At 42.2% G+C, this 15,560-nt stretch overlaps 1 protein-coding gene across 2 annotated transcripts in view; it reads right to left on the bottom strand.

Moving 5' to 3' along the window:
* Positions 1-15,560, bottom strand: part of LOC122793216 (prostaglandin reductase 1-like) — a 401,739-nt gene that overhangs the window by 287,296 nt on the left and 98,883 nt on the right. Inside the window, exon 1 of one of the 2 annotated variants that reach the window (XM_044061054.1) lies at positions 15,344-15,391. The exons of the other annotated variant lie outside the window; for it this stretch is intronic. The gene's annotated coding sequence lies outside the window, so the exon portion shown is untranslated. Of the gene's footprint in view, positions 1-15,343; positions 15,392-15,560 lie in introns of those variants that run through there. 2 annotated transcript variants of the gene reach the window in all.

Raw genomic sequence — 15,560 nt, 5'->3', positions numbered from 1 at the left:
AATTACAGAACAAACTGGCACCCCACCTAAGTACCATGTTCAATCATAGCCTCACCTCAGGCTTTGTGCCCACTGAATGGTGCACAGCAATGGTTATCCCACTCCACAAAGGGGGAGCCACCACAGACCCTGAGAATTACCGCCCCATTACCTGACGAGCCTGGTCTGCAAAGCTATGGAATGTATCATCATGGAACTTATAAACAATGACATTGGTAATCTCCATAGTCTGGACCCTACCCAGTTCGGGTTTGTAAAAGGCAGATCATGTCTCCTAAGCCTGACAGACTTCTTTGAAGCGGTCACCAAAGCTGTAGATGAGGGTAAGGTGGTTCACACAGCCTATCTAGATCTTGCCAAGGCTTTCGGCATCATCCCCCACTCTGGAATTATAGATAAACTCACTAACCTAGGTATAAATCCCTATGTCACAAGATGGGTTGCCAACTGACTCACTGACAGAACCCACACTGTGAAAGTAACAGACTCTAAATCCAACTTCAGACCAGTGACAAGTGGAGTACCACAGGGTTCAGTCCTAGGTCCTCTCCTGTTTGGTATCTACTTCTCTGAAGTACAGGCTAACACAGAAGGACTTTGGCTAACAAAGTTCACAGATAACTGCTAACTAGGAGCCATAATCAAAACTTCTAACGACGTGGACATCCTACAAAAGGGCCTCACTGAGACAGATGCCTGGTGTCAAAGCCATGGCCTGAAGCTCAATGCCAAAAAGTGCATTGTCATCCCTTTTGGTAAAAACTCTGTACCCATGAACTACCACATAGGCGGTAGTCTACTTAACACCGAAACTGTGATAAGAGACCTTGGTACACAGGTGGACAGTAGTCTCTCCTTTGATAATCACATCGAAACAGTAGTCAGGAAATCTTCTACGTGGCACACTTCATCACAAAAAGTTTCTCATCCAGGAAAAAAGAGGTAATTGTTTCCCTCTACTCATCACTCATTAGACCCATTATAGAGTACAATGCCCCTTTTGGTATGTACCTCAAAAGCCATCTACAACAACTGGAAAGGCCACAGAAATACCTCACAAAAAGGATTACCGGCCTCAAACAGATGCCCTATGCAGACCATCTCAAAAAACTCCAGCTTCACTCTGTCACATATCACCTACTCAGAGGTGATCTCTACCTAACACACAAAGCTATGTCAAACCCAGAAGTATTGGACATGCTCCACTTAAAGAAATCTGAATACCTCCGAGCTACATGCTCTAGGGACCTAAACCTTGTCACCACAATAAACAGAACATGCTTGAGGGATCGATTCCTGTCCTAGAGACTTCCCATACTCTGGAACAAACTACCTATCTATATCAAACAAAGCTCCTCATTAGCACTCTTCAAGAAAAATCTTAATGATTGGATGGGAGATAGGAAATTCAACCCGGGGATCACTTCTGTGGCTCTGCTTGACAGGGGCACAGGAAAATAATTTTCTTGGGTGGCAAAAGCCAGGGTACCATTTGGCTAGGCTTATATAAGCCCTAGGGCCAATAGCCTAGTACCTATCTATGAACCTATGAACCTATGTAAATGCCATGGCTAAAAATTCACCAAGATGCTGATTGCATTCAGCTGCTGAGGTGTGATTTCTGTTTGAAAGGCAGAGTGACATGAGAAATGTTAAGCACAGAGCTTGGGAAAGCTGCTTCAGGGGCAGTGGGTATATGAGCTATAAGCTTGCTGAGGGTTTGCAGTAGAGTTTGGTCTGAATAACCTTATCAGATGTCCCTTTATGTGTAACATGGAAGCAATGAATGAATGAAATCAGAAATCTGAGAAAACACCTTCATAGCAAAACAGATACCTTTCATCCAACCCATAAACTGGTCTAGTTCAGATTCTCACTGAAGACAACGGCACAACATAGGGAACCAAAATGACAACCCTGAATAAACAAAAAGGAGCAAATTGCTAAAGCCTAAAAAAGCAAATGCATGTTTATGCAAGCAATATAAACAGAAGCATAAATGAACATGTGTTATAAATATTAGTATAGGGTAATAGTAGTATAAATTAATAACATTATAAATAGAATAAATTAACAATGATATATTTTCAGATACAGAAGAGCCTTGTGGGAAAAGACAAGGTTTGTGACATAGATGAGAACACAGTTATATGTAACAGTCTGGTCAAATTATGGATGTATTCAACCATCAACTGTGAGAAGAAGTGTAGAAATTAGATAGTTAAGAATAACATATGGAAAATGGTGAATTGCAAAAGCTATAGGGCTTGCATTTATGACTAAGCGAACTGATTAAAAAGATGTACTATCACTTTTTCACAAGAGAAGGATGAAAAACTCATAAAAGTATATACCACTGTCGACCTGTAAATGCAGCAACTGCTGAAGCCACTGTGGTCATATGGGAAAAGCAGTAGGGGAGCGAGACATTTCCCATCTGGCAAAATAGATCCAGTTAAAGATGTACACCTAACAAAGGCTCCTTCTTGTAGCATTCACTGTCAAGGAAATCTCATTAATATGGCGAAGCATCCTGAATAAGATCTGAGGCGGCCACAGTGGTGTAGTGGTTAGCATTGTCGCCTCACAGAAAGAGGTTCTCCGGTTCGATTCTCGGCAAGGGTGCCTTCTGTGTGGAGACTGCATGTCCTCCCTGTAGTTGCATGGGTTTCCTCTGGGTGCTCCAGTTTCCTCCCACATCCCAAAGACATGCTGCAGGTGGATTGGACACTATAAATTGTCCCTAGGTGTGAGTGTGCCTTCTGTGGAAGGTTGGGTGCTGGGCTGGCAACTCGACACTGTAAAACTCCACTGCCAATCATGCGTGGACAGGTGATCTGCTGTGGTGACGTCTAACTGGGAAAAGCCGAAAGAAGAAGAAGATCCTGAATAAGATCTGAATCTGTATTGCAATAGCACGGTGTTACTTGTTGTATGCAAAGTTGTTAGTGGCTGATATTCTTCTGTTCCTCCTTTTGTGTTTGCTATTATGCTCAGATCAATTCTTGGCATTGTCTAAAGCCTCATGAAGCACAGATGTAACCAACTGCAAATTGTTTATCTCTGTAAAACGTCACTGAATGTAACTAGATTTATGTTGTATATCTCTAAATGGAGCTTTTCTCCTTTGGACTCCACTGAAAATAGGATGTGAAGTTGTTCAATCTCGCCGTTTATTCTTACACATGGGTTCGGAGCCGAGCCATCAGCTCTGAGTCAGCCGCTTTACTAGCTAAAGATGTCAGAATAGCTTGAGGCCAGGCCCCTATCCCATGATGCTCTCTGTCCTACCCCAGATCTAGTTTGCCACTGCAATTGATCGCAAGGTCTACAGAGAGCTCAGGCCAGTAGAACTTATTTCTTTATCTTTTGACCTTTTTTTGGAAGTGTTTATCTTAAAAATTTTGATATTTAGATAGTGTACCTTCTTTTATAGGGTTTTTAGGCAGTTAGCCTCTATTTTCATTATTGTATAACTCCCCACATTATTTACAGAATGGTTTGTTCTAGGCCTTTGGCCGTTTTGTCTTTGTCAGTACAGTTTGCATTTAAAATTACTGTTCTTTCCTTGTAAAATACAGAGTTTTACATTTAGATTATACCAAGTTGTACATGGATCTGTCAATTTGGGATTGTTTTGCTACCCGATCCCACTGAAATCCATAGTAGTAGTTAGCGTGTTCTTATTTTATATATATAAATATATAGATAGTGTGTGAAATACCAAATGTTTTTCTTATCCCTGGTTGTGCAGGGATTTTATATCTTTGTACAGTTTGTGTGGATTACTGTTGTTTTTTGTGCACTTGTTGTAATCAAAGTTGATCAGGGCTCTGACAACTGTTTGTATAACATGGCGGATCAGAAGGAAAAGCAAAGGTCTGGCTTCAAGAAGTGTAATTGTGGGCAGAAGATGTCCATTACTGATTGACACATTAATTGTGTTTATTGTTTAGGGCCTGTACAACTCCAAGAAGATTGCTCTATCTGCCACTCCTTCAGCAGTAGGGTCTTATTAGAACAGCGAAGGAAGTTGGTAGATAGAGGCTTGTTGAAGCCTGACTTTCAAGAATCCCTGGATAAGGCTGACTAGACCTCCAAGTCCTCAAAGGGGTCAATGTCCTCAAAGGTGTCCTCGGAGCCCAGGTCATCAGCTCCTAGTCTTTCTGTGAGGGTGCGGTCACCGGCTCCGCAGTTCTCAGAGCCGTGCACTGAACAGATGCCTCGGAGCCAGTCCCCGGTCTTGGTACCGGTCTCCAAAACTCTGAAGTCTCCAACCCTTCAATCTGTGGTGTCTTTGGTTCCTTTGACCCATTCGTCGAGGACCCTTTCCGATGTTGATGTGGACCGGGTGGTGCAGAGGCTTTTAGAGAACCCAGCATTGGCTAAATTACTATCGGCTTCGTCCCAACTGGGTTCGAAGCCTGAGACTGTCCCACTGGCTGTGACTCCTCCTCCTCTGCATTGAGCAGGGCCTTTGGAGCTGGAGGAGGAGGATCTGATGATTGTGGAACCTTCGGACCCGAGGCCTGTCCCAGTGCCTTCGGCTCTGTCAACCCTGACTTCTTCAGTTCCGTTGGAAGAGTATCAGAGCTGACACTTTCTTGTCAGCTCCGGGGGGCAGAGTCAAACTGATGTGTTGGTTCTGACCCTTCCTCTTGGGGCTTTGACGCAGATAAGCTCAGCTCTGTCCTCTGGTTCAGAGCCTGCTGTCTCGGTGGTGGGGAGGTTGCCATCTTCCTCGGAACTGGCGGCTTCCTTGGGTTGAAGCAGCATGCCTTCGATGCCATGAGGAGTGTTATGTCATCTAAGACACACACATCGTCAGGTTCCTCCTCTTCCTTCCCTAAAGTGCCAAGTTCTGTCTCTACATCACAGGTTCCTGTCAAGCGTCGAGACTCAGACCCTCAGGTACCCCCATTGAGTGACCCCTGCTCTACTGAGACTTCACCAGAAGCCCCCACTGATAAGGTTCCCAGAAAGAGATCATGCAAGAGGAGGCATATAGATTCCCCTCAGGAATCGTTGACATCAGACACCGACTTAGAGGAATCAGAAGGGTCCCCACGGTCCCTCTCAGAGGATATCTCCTTTGCGGATATCCTGGAAGTCCTAAAGCAGAGGGGTGACTGCCAGCCCATTAGCCCTACTGAGGATGAGTCAGTGCTCCTGAAGGCCTTTGGGTCTCAACCTTCCACTTCCTGGGTAACACCACCCTTCGACGGACTGATGGATTTGGTTGCTCAAAAGGCATGGGAGTCTCCTGATTCTTTGGAGCCGGTCCCTCGGAGGCCTAATAAATTTATCATCTTCCCCCAAGACAAGACGTTTCTCATTAAGGGAATCCCCATTGATGCCACAGTGGTGGCGGCGGCCACCAAGAAAGAGATGTCAGAAACCTCTTCCTCTGTCCAGCCTCTTAACAGAGACTCTAGGATGATGGACAGATATGGGAAATGCATCTTTTAATCTGTGACATTTGCTATGAGATCACTTAACTATTTAACCCATTTCTCCCATCTTCAACGAGATCTCCTCAAAGAGCTTGGAGATACTCTAAAGGGCAACACAGATGAAGCTGTCTCTGAGAAGGTGATGGCACAGCTTAATACCCTTAATTCTATTGTGAACTCATCCTTGCAGCTCATTTCGTATGCAGCCGATGGATCGAATCGAGCAGCAGGTTCAGTGATAGTTCTGTGGAGACAATCCTGGATGCACTTATGCTCCTTTGTGGAAGCCTTCAAGTCTTCCTTTGTCAACACCCCATTTGATGGTTCTTCACTGTTTGGGCCCAAAGTCAAGGAGACTCTCACTAGGTGTGAGCAGTTGGGAAAGACTCTATCTGCCGTTGGAGTCTGTTTTTCCACCCCTACTAGACCATACCCCATAGGGGAGAAAGGTGGGAAAATGTGGTTCTGAAAGTCCCAAGGAGCTTTCCAGAACACACATAGTGAACCCCTCTCCAGGGGCAGAGGAGGGAGCAATAACAGAAGATGCCACCCTAGTGGCAGAGGGGGTCCACAGAACCAGCGTGATAGGGAGCAGTTCCTTGGCAAACCCTACCAGCACTCCTGAGAGGAGGCCTGACTATCCTGCTCTGGAGGCAGTCGGGGGTCCCTTAGCTTTGTATCTGGATGCCTGGCTAGGAATTACAACAGATTCTTGGGTACAAAGCATAATTACCAGAGGAGACATCATTCCATTTCTATGAAGCCTGGCTGTCAGCACAAAAATCTCAGATGTTCCACTCAGTTTCAGGGATCAAGCAGCCATAGAAATCCAGAGGCTGCAGGAAAAGAGTCATCCAGCCAGTCCCAGCAGTCCAGATAGGATTCAAAACTTACTCCAGATTCTTTTTAGTTCCAAAGAAGACGGGGGACTGGAGGCCCATCTTGGATCTCAGCAGACTCAACACATTTGTAAAGAAGGAGAAGTTCCAGATGGTCACACTTCAGTCTATCCTTCCATTCCTCAGAGTGGGTGATTGGATGTGCTCCATAGATCTCAAGGATGCATACTACCACATCAAAATGGCCAGGTCATCCAGAGATCATCTGCATTTCCGGCTGGGAGCCAGTCACTACCAATTCCGAGCGCTGCCCTTTGGACTCACAACAGCTTCCAGAGTGTTTACCAAATGCATGGCAGTGGTTATGGCTCACGTGAAACATCTAGGATTCTGAGTGTTTCCATATCTGGATGACTGGCTCCTTACTGCCGCTTCCAGGCATCAACTAATTCTGTCCGGGGATCACACTCTCAATCTCTGCTCTCAGCTAGGCATCACTATCAATTTCAAAAAATCTGCATTGTCACCATCGCAGCATATCTCCTTTATCGGTGCAGAACTAGACACTACCACCACAACGATAAGATTACCCCTGGACAGAATAACCTCTTTATGGACTCAGGTCTCAGACATTCTGCAGAAAAAAAAGTACCGGCCCATCAAGTTCTAAAACTCCTAGCCACCATGGCAGCTACGCTCATAGCATTTCCTCTGGGATGAATGCACACAAGGATTCTTCAATGATTACTATTCACCCAGTGGTCATACCAACAACTTCCCATGTTGTCCTTAGTCATGATTACGAACTCTTGCAAAAAGGATCTTCGCTGGTGGTTGACCAGCCAACATCTTACGATGGGTCGTCCATTTGTTCTCCCCCTGCCATCAGCCATGGTGACCACGGACACTTCCCTGATAGGGTGGGGGGGGGCTGTTTCAGGGAAGTACTGCCAAAGGCACCTGGTCGGAGACAGAGTCACAGTTGCACATCAATGTTCTGGAGCTGAGAGTGGTGCTTTTGGCATTGCAGCACTTTCATGACTCTCTGCCTCTAGGGACAATTGCCATACATATGGACAACATGTCAGTAGTCTGGTACATCAACAAACAAGGAGGAACCAGGTCTTACCCCCTGTGTCGAGATGCCTTGAGAATTCGGCAGTAGGCTGTGTCCACTGGGCACTTTCTGATAGCAACACATATCCTGGGAAAATCCAACGTAATAGTGGACAAATTGAGCAGAGCCATTCTGTTACCTCACAAGTGGTCCCTCAAAAACAAAGTTGCGGAGAAGATTTTCCACAGATGGGGCCGGCCTTGCTGCGACCTGTTTGCATCCCCTATGAATGCCAAATGCAGAAGCTACTTTGTCCTAAATCCCCCACCAGTGGACAGCCCGAGGGACTCGCTCATACACGACTGGCCCCAGGACTCCTGTATGCCTTTCCTCCTATTCCCCTGATTTCCAAGTTCTTACAGAAAGCCAAAGCCCTCAGCAGGACGGTAATCTTAATAGCCCCACTTTGGCCTCATCAGATTTGGTTCCCCTTTCTCCAACTCTACCAACTGAAGGAACCTTGGATCCTGGACCCAGTTCCAAACCTTTTGACACATTCGTTAGGGACCCTTCACCCCTCTCTTTGTTCCCGTAGACTGACAGCTTGGCTGCTTCATTTCCCTTCCTAGCCAGGTCACATGACTTTTCTTCGGCGGTACAACACATTTTTGTATCTTCCCATAAAGCTGCTACCAAAAAATTATATGCTAGTAAATGGAAACGTTTTGCCCTTTGGGCTTCTCGAAACAACATTGATCTGTATGTGCCTCCTATTGCTAGTATTCTGGAATTTCTCTCTAAACTATTTCAAAAAGGTGCTGCGGCTGCCACAATTAGAGTCCAATTGGCTGCCATCTCGAATTTTCATCTTGGAGCTGAGGGTTCTAACTTAATGTCGCACAAATTATGTTGGGCCTTTCTTAAGGGCACCATTCATCTCAGGCCTCCTGTTCGACAGCCCTTTACTCCCTGGAATCTAAATTTTGTACTGTCTAGCATTATTCTTCCTCCTTTTGAGCCTGCATCATCCTGTCAATTGAAGTTCCTATCCTGGAAGACTATTTTCTTGGTGGCCATTACCTCAGCACACAGGGTATCTGAGCTTCAAGCCCTTTCTGTCAAACCACCGTATTTGCTGTTTCATCTGGACAGGGTTTCACTGAGGACTAATCCTTCATTCTTGCCAAAAGTGTGGTCTGAGACCAATCGGAACCAAACTATTGAGTTTCCAACCTTTTTCCGTAATCATTCTAGTCAATTGGAAAACATGTTGCATAAACTTGATGTTCACAGACAATTGAGATACTATTTGGATAGGACAAAGGAATTTCGAAGATCTGACCAACTTTTTGTTTCTTACGCAGATGCCAAGAAAGGATTATCAGTTTCTAAAGTTAGCCTTTCCATGTGGTTACCTGACTGCATTAAATGTATCTACTCTTCAGCCAACCAAACATTAGAATATGGTGTGAAGGCCCATTCAACTAGAGCTGTCTCCACGTCTTTGGCTTATACGGCTCGTTTATCTTTGGATACTATATGTGCAGCTGCCACTTGGTCTAAGCCTCATACCTTTATCACTCATTACAAAGTGGACAAGGCCTCCAGGGACAGGGCTTCCTCTGGTTCCACTGTCCTCAGGAATATACTCCCGTGAGCCACCCAGGATTAGGGTGCTTGGGACGCTACCCACGTGTAAGAATAAACGGCAAGATTGAACAACTTCACATAAAGAAGTTATGTACTTACCATAATGTTCCATGTGAGTTGTTCATCTCGCCTTTATTCTTACATTCCCCTCCAGGGTCTCAAAGAACGGGTAGACATGGGGTCTGGAAGTCTTTTCTGGGATTCTTATTCTGGCTGGAGTACTTCTGAGTTACTTTTTATTGTTGCTGAGTACAGCAAACTAGATCTGGGATAGGACAGAGAGCATCATGGGATAGGGGCCTGGCCTCGAGCTATTCTGAGATCTTTAGCTAGAAAAGCGGCTGACTCGGAGCCGATGGCTAGGTTCAGAACCCACGTGTAAGAATAAAGGCGAGATGAACAACTCACATGGAACATTATGGTAAGTACATAACTTCTTTTTTCTAACCCAGCTGGACAACCCAGTTAACAAATGTCAATAAATAAATAAAATAAATATACCACACAACTTCATGGCTGTAGTATCAGTGCTAGAGAAATGTTTTGTTGTGGTTGCTTTGTGGGAGATTCAGGCAATGATAGGAAATGGTCAAACATAACCATCAAATAATAATAAGACAAAGTTCATAGACTATTACATAAAGTGTTACTGACTACCACACCATACCACAATATACTTTTTGGTATAAAGAATTTGTGGTGGAAGTAATAAAATATTCCATTTTCTGCAACACAATCTGACCTAATTAAATGTGTAAGCCAGAGTGGCATCTCTAGTCCTTGCAAGATTATTTCCTAGGAGAGGTGTGTTCCATAGCATTAAACTCCATTGGATGGAAGAAATAGCATGTTTTAAAAAGTACAGTAGTTATACTTAAGAAATAGTATAAACAACAAGACAGTACATCATACTTCATAATATGCAGTGAATGAGATGCTGGTGTGGTTTTGCAAAACTGAGTTTCAAGTGACTTTGAAAAGTCATGAATAATGTTTACTAAAAGAATGCAAAGGATTTCTTCTAGACATTATTCATTACTCCTCAGCCTACCCATCATGTTAGGAATCTCAAGAATTCTGAGTAGGCAAATTCCAATGTATGGTCTCGGGTAATGAGACATACATCTCAGAATAACAACCATTCAGAGGCTGGGATACAGTTTCATTTTGAACTGATCAGTTTGGATCAGAAACAGTAAGGACAGTGGACTTCCTTCTTTTTAAGGGTTCTCACAGTTCTTTTCAATTGCAGAAAACTCATTTACAATTTATAGAAGTGATTAGAGGGGTAGGTTACTCTGGATCAGATTTGTGGTATAGACTTCTGAAACAGACTAGTTAGATTTCCTTAGCTGCACTTCCACGTAGTTTCTTCTCCATCTTCTATAAGGGTATTATAAAACTGATGCGATAAGCTCATTAATTATGTGCATTTAGCAAAATGTGAGTGTGGAAAAAATGATTTATTAACTTGAACTAACTGCCACTGAATGGGAGAAGGGGACAAGTAAAAATAGTTAAGCTTTTCCTACAAGAAGGTGCAAAATGAAGTCTTGTGTGGAAACAGTGAAGAAAGATTTGGGATAGAACATGAGTCACTCAAAAAATAAATAAAAATGTATAAAATTATGGGTGTGTGAATATATGAGTGAGGTTTTTCATATGTTCAAATATTTATTTTTATTTTATTTTACATTTGTTTACTGGGAGAGTCCGACTGGGCGTAAAACCCTTTTTCAGTGAAGGCCCGGGTTGAAACGCTCCATTCTTAGTAAACTATTTTGTTAGTAGAAAGGAAATTGTATAATACAATAAAGAAAAAAATAGTAACAGACATCCATAGTGGTAAAAAGACTAGAACAGAATAAATTGGTCAAGTGTAAGACAAGACCAATAATCTTTTATAACAGTGCTTCTAGAAGACAGTTCTTACAGTAGTAGCAGGTAGTGACATTGTATACAATGAGTGCAGTTACGATACTTAGTCTTATATACAGGTAGCATAGCAAACTGAAGACTTAAAATCAGGGAGATATTAACAGTGAGAAAGGAAAAAAACAACATAAGTTAGTCATATGGCTTAAATTCAATGCTCATTACATATGCAATTAAAATTTTAAAATCTGCTAGTTCCATGGTTTGGGCAACCCATGCCCAGTACATGTACAAGTCCAGGAATTGGTGAGGTGGGCTTTAATGTGATGCTTGAAGTTTTATAAGCTAGTTATAGTTCTAATTTCAAGTGGTAAGGCATTGTAATGGCAATGTAGTAGGAGTACAGAGAGTCACCTGAGCTATTTTTACTCTTGGTTACTTCAATTAGAGTTTTATTAGTGGATCTTAGTGGACGGGTACTTATATGGGGATTGAGGAGGCCTTTTAGAGCTGGTGTTTTATGGGGTTTATAGTGCATTTGGTGGACAGAAGTGAGTTGCGTGAGAATGAGTTGGTGGGGTAGTTCTAACCAAAATAGTTGTCTTAAGGCCTTACAATTATGGGTTCTAGGAGGGCAGCTAGTGGCAAATTTAGCTATCTTATTATAGCAGGCATCTAGCTTACTTAGGTCTGATTTGGAGAGGTTGGTAAGGATGGGTGAGGGGTATAGTAAAGTTGACAGAACATGAATTCTGGCTGTGGTTATTCTGGAGTTTGTGGTTAGGTAGTTTTTGCATCTGTATAAGGTACCTATTTTGTTGTGTACTTTTTTTTACAGTCTGGGCGATGTGTAAGTTGAACTTCAGATTTTGATCAATAACAACACCGAGAAGTTGGGTGGATGGTACTGGTCCAATCAAAGTCTGATTACTGGATGTGATGTTGAAGTAAGTGGACTGGGTTTTGAATTTAGTGGAGTGGAAGAGCATGAGTTAAGTTTTATTTGGGTTCAAGATTAATTGGGCATCTGCCAACCATGATTCAATAGCATTGAAGGATGTTTGGGTTAAGTTCTGTTCAGATAGAGTTGGGGAAGAACATATGACAGTAGAGTCGTCTGCATACTGTATAAGGGTGGCTAGAGTTGTAGCATTATGGAGATTATTTGTAAATAGGTTAAAAAGGAGGGGGCCGAGAATAGACCCTTGAGGCATGCCCATAGTCACTGGTAGTAAGGGAGAAAGAGCTTTGTTCTACCGTACCACTTATTGCCGATCTATGAGGTAGTTCTGAAACCAGGCTAGAGTGGAGTAGCTTAGGTTCAGTTTGGGCAAGGCAGTCAGCAGTTTGTTATGAGACACTGTATCGAAGGCTTTTGATAAGTCTAAAAAGATTGCTGATACTAGGTCACCTTTATTTCTAAGCTGACTGATGGTGTTAGTGAAGCTAATAAGGACTATGGTAGTACTATGGCAGGGGCGAAAGCCATGCTGAGGATTTGTAAGTAATTTATTGTCTAGGAGATGGTTAAGTATCTGGGTGTGAACACACCTTTCAAGGATTTTTGACAGAGGGGATATGATTGCTATGGCCTGATAGTTGGAAAAGTCAGTGGAGGGACCTCCTTTGTGTAGGGGTACGATGTGAGCAATTTTCCAGAGAGTGGGGATACGTTGCTCGGATATGGAATGGTTAATTAGTAGGGAAACTGGATAGGAGATGACTTCAGATGCTATTTTTAAGTATGTTGAGGGTGGGCTGTCAGCTGCCAGGGTTGTGGGTTTTAGCCTGAGCAAGTATTTGTGTAAGTTGTGTGTTGGAACTGGTTTTAAGGAGAATGTGTTGTTATTATCTAGTAGAGAGGTTAGGTTGGTGGGCAGTGATGGGAAGGTTTGGTTAGTAAGGATTTTGATGGAGTCACATATATATATTATAAAAGACCTTGCCGGTTCACATATTTACTGAGTTCTTATTATGGAGTGTTCTACTGTGTTCTGTGCTCACATAAATGCAAACACATATCTAAACTTCACAGTGTTTTACTTTGAATGAATACATTTAGGTCATATCAAGTTAACATCAAACAGAACTGCAACAGTTTCTTCTATATGTAACAGAGTGTTATACCCATGTGGTTAACCATTGAGGAATATCACTATGTTTTGTTTTTTTTTCCCCTGCACACCCCATGTGGGGGGCTCCACCCCCCACCCCCCCACAATTAAATATACCAACTCCAAGGTTGCACTACAGAGGGGGAAAAGGGTAATTTCCTAACCCCACTGTAGTACGACCTTGGAGTTGGTATATTTAATTACGGGGGTGTGTGGGGGGCTTGTCCCCCTGCATAAATGTAGTAAAAACTTTGTGGAATGTTATTTGTAGTTGCTTTAGAATTTTCAATGATTTGAGATTCGATGATATGAGTTTTCGATGAAATGAGTTTTTGACGATTTAGTCTCGATGATATGAAATTCGATTAAATGATAATTCGATGTTATGAAGTGGAACTATATATATATATATATATATATATATATATATATATATATATATGTACACACACACACACACACACACACACACACACACACACACACACACACACACACACACACACACATGTGCAGTTATGTTTTGTTACATGATACATTTTTTGAAGAGCATTATATTATTTTGAGTTTAATCAGAGTTGTTGAGCATTAAGAGTCTCTGACCTTCCCTTTAAGAAGTTTGGAGATGATCTGCTTCATGAAGGACTACATGAGAGTGAGAACTTCCCCAGTGGAAGGGTTATCAGATGAGGCCTAAAATGAAGTGAGGTCTTATTGTGCTTTTCTAGTTCAGCAGCAGCAATATCAGTCCCAATAAGTTCCTGTCCCAGGTACATTCGGAGAAGGAAGTGATGCTGTCCTAAAGCCAGCTCCATTAGTGGTTGGCCTGTGCCCACCAAATACTGCTGTGTGAGTTGTTAGCAGGCATTAGAGTTCAAGTGGAGGATCACTGCACAGAGTAAGATGTCTGACAAAGGTTTTTCAGGGCTATTACAGGCCTATGCAGGCCCCTATGCTGAAATCAAGTGATATTTCCTATGGGTATACTTCCAAAGTGACATTGTCACATCCCAATACCCAACAATGTGTTTTGACAGCTTCCTCTATGAATCATAGTGGCATACCTACCTGAAAAAAAACAAATGATCAAAACCACAATGGACTCAAAATCACCAACAAAGCATCTCCAGTGCTACATGAACTTAATAGTTCAGCTACATGCTTTATTAAGCCTCCAGAGCAGACCCAAAATTTCACCAACATGGCATACATTGGACTTTTCAGTTTGTGTGGTGCTTGGGATTGTTTTTTGGTAGAGGCGGATTTACTTTTCCATGCACTGATTTTGGTTAATGCATTATGCTGTTTTATAGATATATACATATATCTATATACATGTACACAAACACATACATACATACTCAAGGCAGGGATAGCCACATGACAATGTGAATATTGGCTCTAGATGATAGTCACTGTTGATGTAACACCTAAACCCCATATATATACATTTGAAAAAGGGGGTTGATGATAATAATGACAATGATGACACCTTTGTAGACACACACACACACACACACACACACACACACACACACACACACACACACACACACACACACACACACACACACACAAACACACACACACACACACACACACACACACACACACACACACACACACACACGCACATATCTCACATCCACTATGTGGTATTGCATAAACAGTAATTTGCGGTGATTGCATATCAAGGGATATGACTTATGATCAAAATTTAATTCAGCCACTTGTGTTTAGGGACTTAGATTTCAATCATTTCATCAACCACGTGTACAAAATGGAAAAAAGGTTGATAAGCACTTAAATGATTTGCATTTCTTCAGCAACAAATGTGAGAACTTTCCTGAGACATACACTAGGAACTAGAAATGACTGTGAAGACAGCAGAAAAAGACCAAAAAGTGTCAGGCAGGGGATAGTTCTGTACAAATGGGCACAGAGGAGGTACCCAGAAGTGATAAAACTATAAATACAAGTGGACCATCAGGATGAAATGCTGAATTCTCCAGATAACATCACTGAACTAAACACTAGGTATGTTGATCTGCATGTACTTTCTGACAAGCCCTTGTTTTTAAAGAATAATGAATGAACACTTCCACTACCCACTACATTATGTGCTTCACTTAGTGACTTCTACACATAATGCGCTAATTCTGACCAAAAAAAAAAAACTAGAGAAAACCCTCACTAAGCAGTCCAAAGAACTATCACTTCTATTAACCACTACAGTAAATATTTTACTGACTGACTGTTCCATAATAATCAAGCACTTCATGAAAGATGTGGTACATTAACATCTGAATGTATTAACAGGGTCAATGCTGACTAAACAAATTAAGAAACACTTACTATGTGGTCCAGACATGAAAGGACTGAAGATGATGAAGATGTCATAGAACAATATAAGGCTAGAAAAATAAAGCATAGGGCCTTAATTGGGAAGGTGCTTATCATATTTATTAACTTATAATTCAGACAAAAGACAGTTTTAGAATTTATGTAACATGAGTGTTTTATTTCTTGTTGACTCCATCAGATGCTTTATTAATCACATACTTCTATCAAT

The sequence above is a fragment of the Protopterus annectens genome, chromosome 2.part0, assembly GCF_019279795.1.
Source record: "Protopterus annectens isolate FY-2018-M chromosome 2.part0, PAN1.0, whole genome shotgun sequence".
In the NCBI taxonomy this organism is placed as follows: domain Eukaryota; kingdom Metazoa; phylum Chordata; order Ceratodontiformes; family Protopteridae; genus Protopterus; species Protopterus annectens.
The sequence above is the reverse complement of the archived record's forward strand: the minus strand, read 5'-3'. Positions and strand labels throughout refer to the sequence as shown.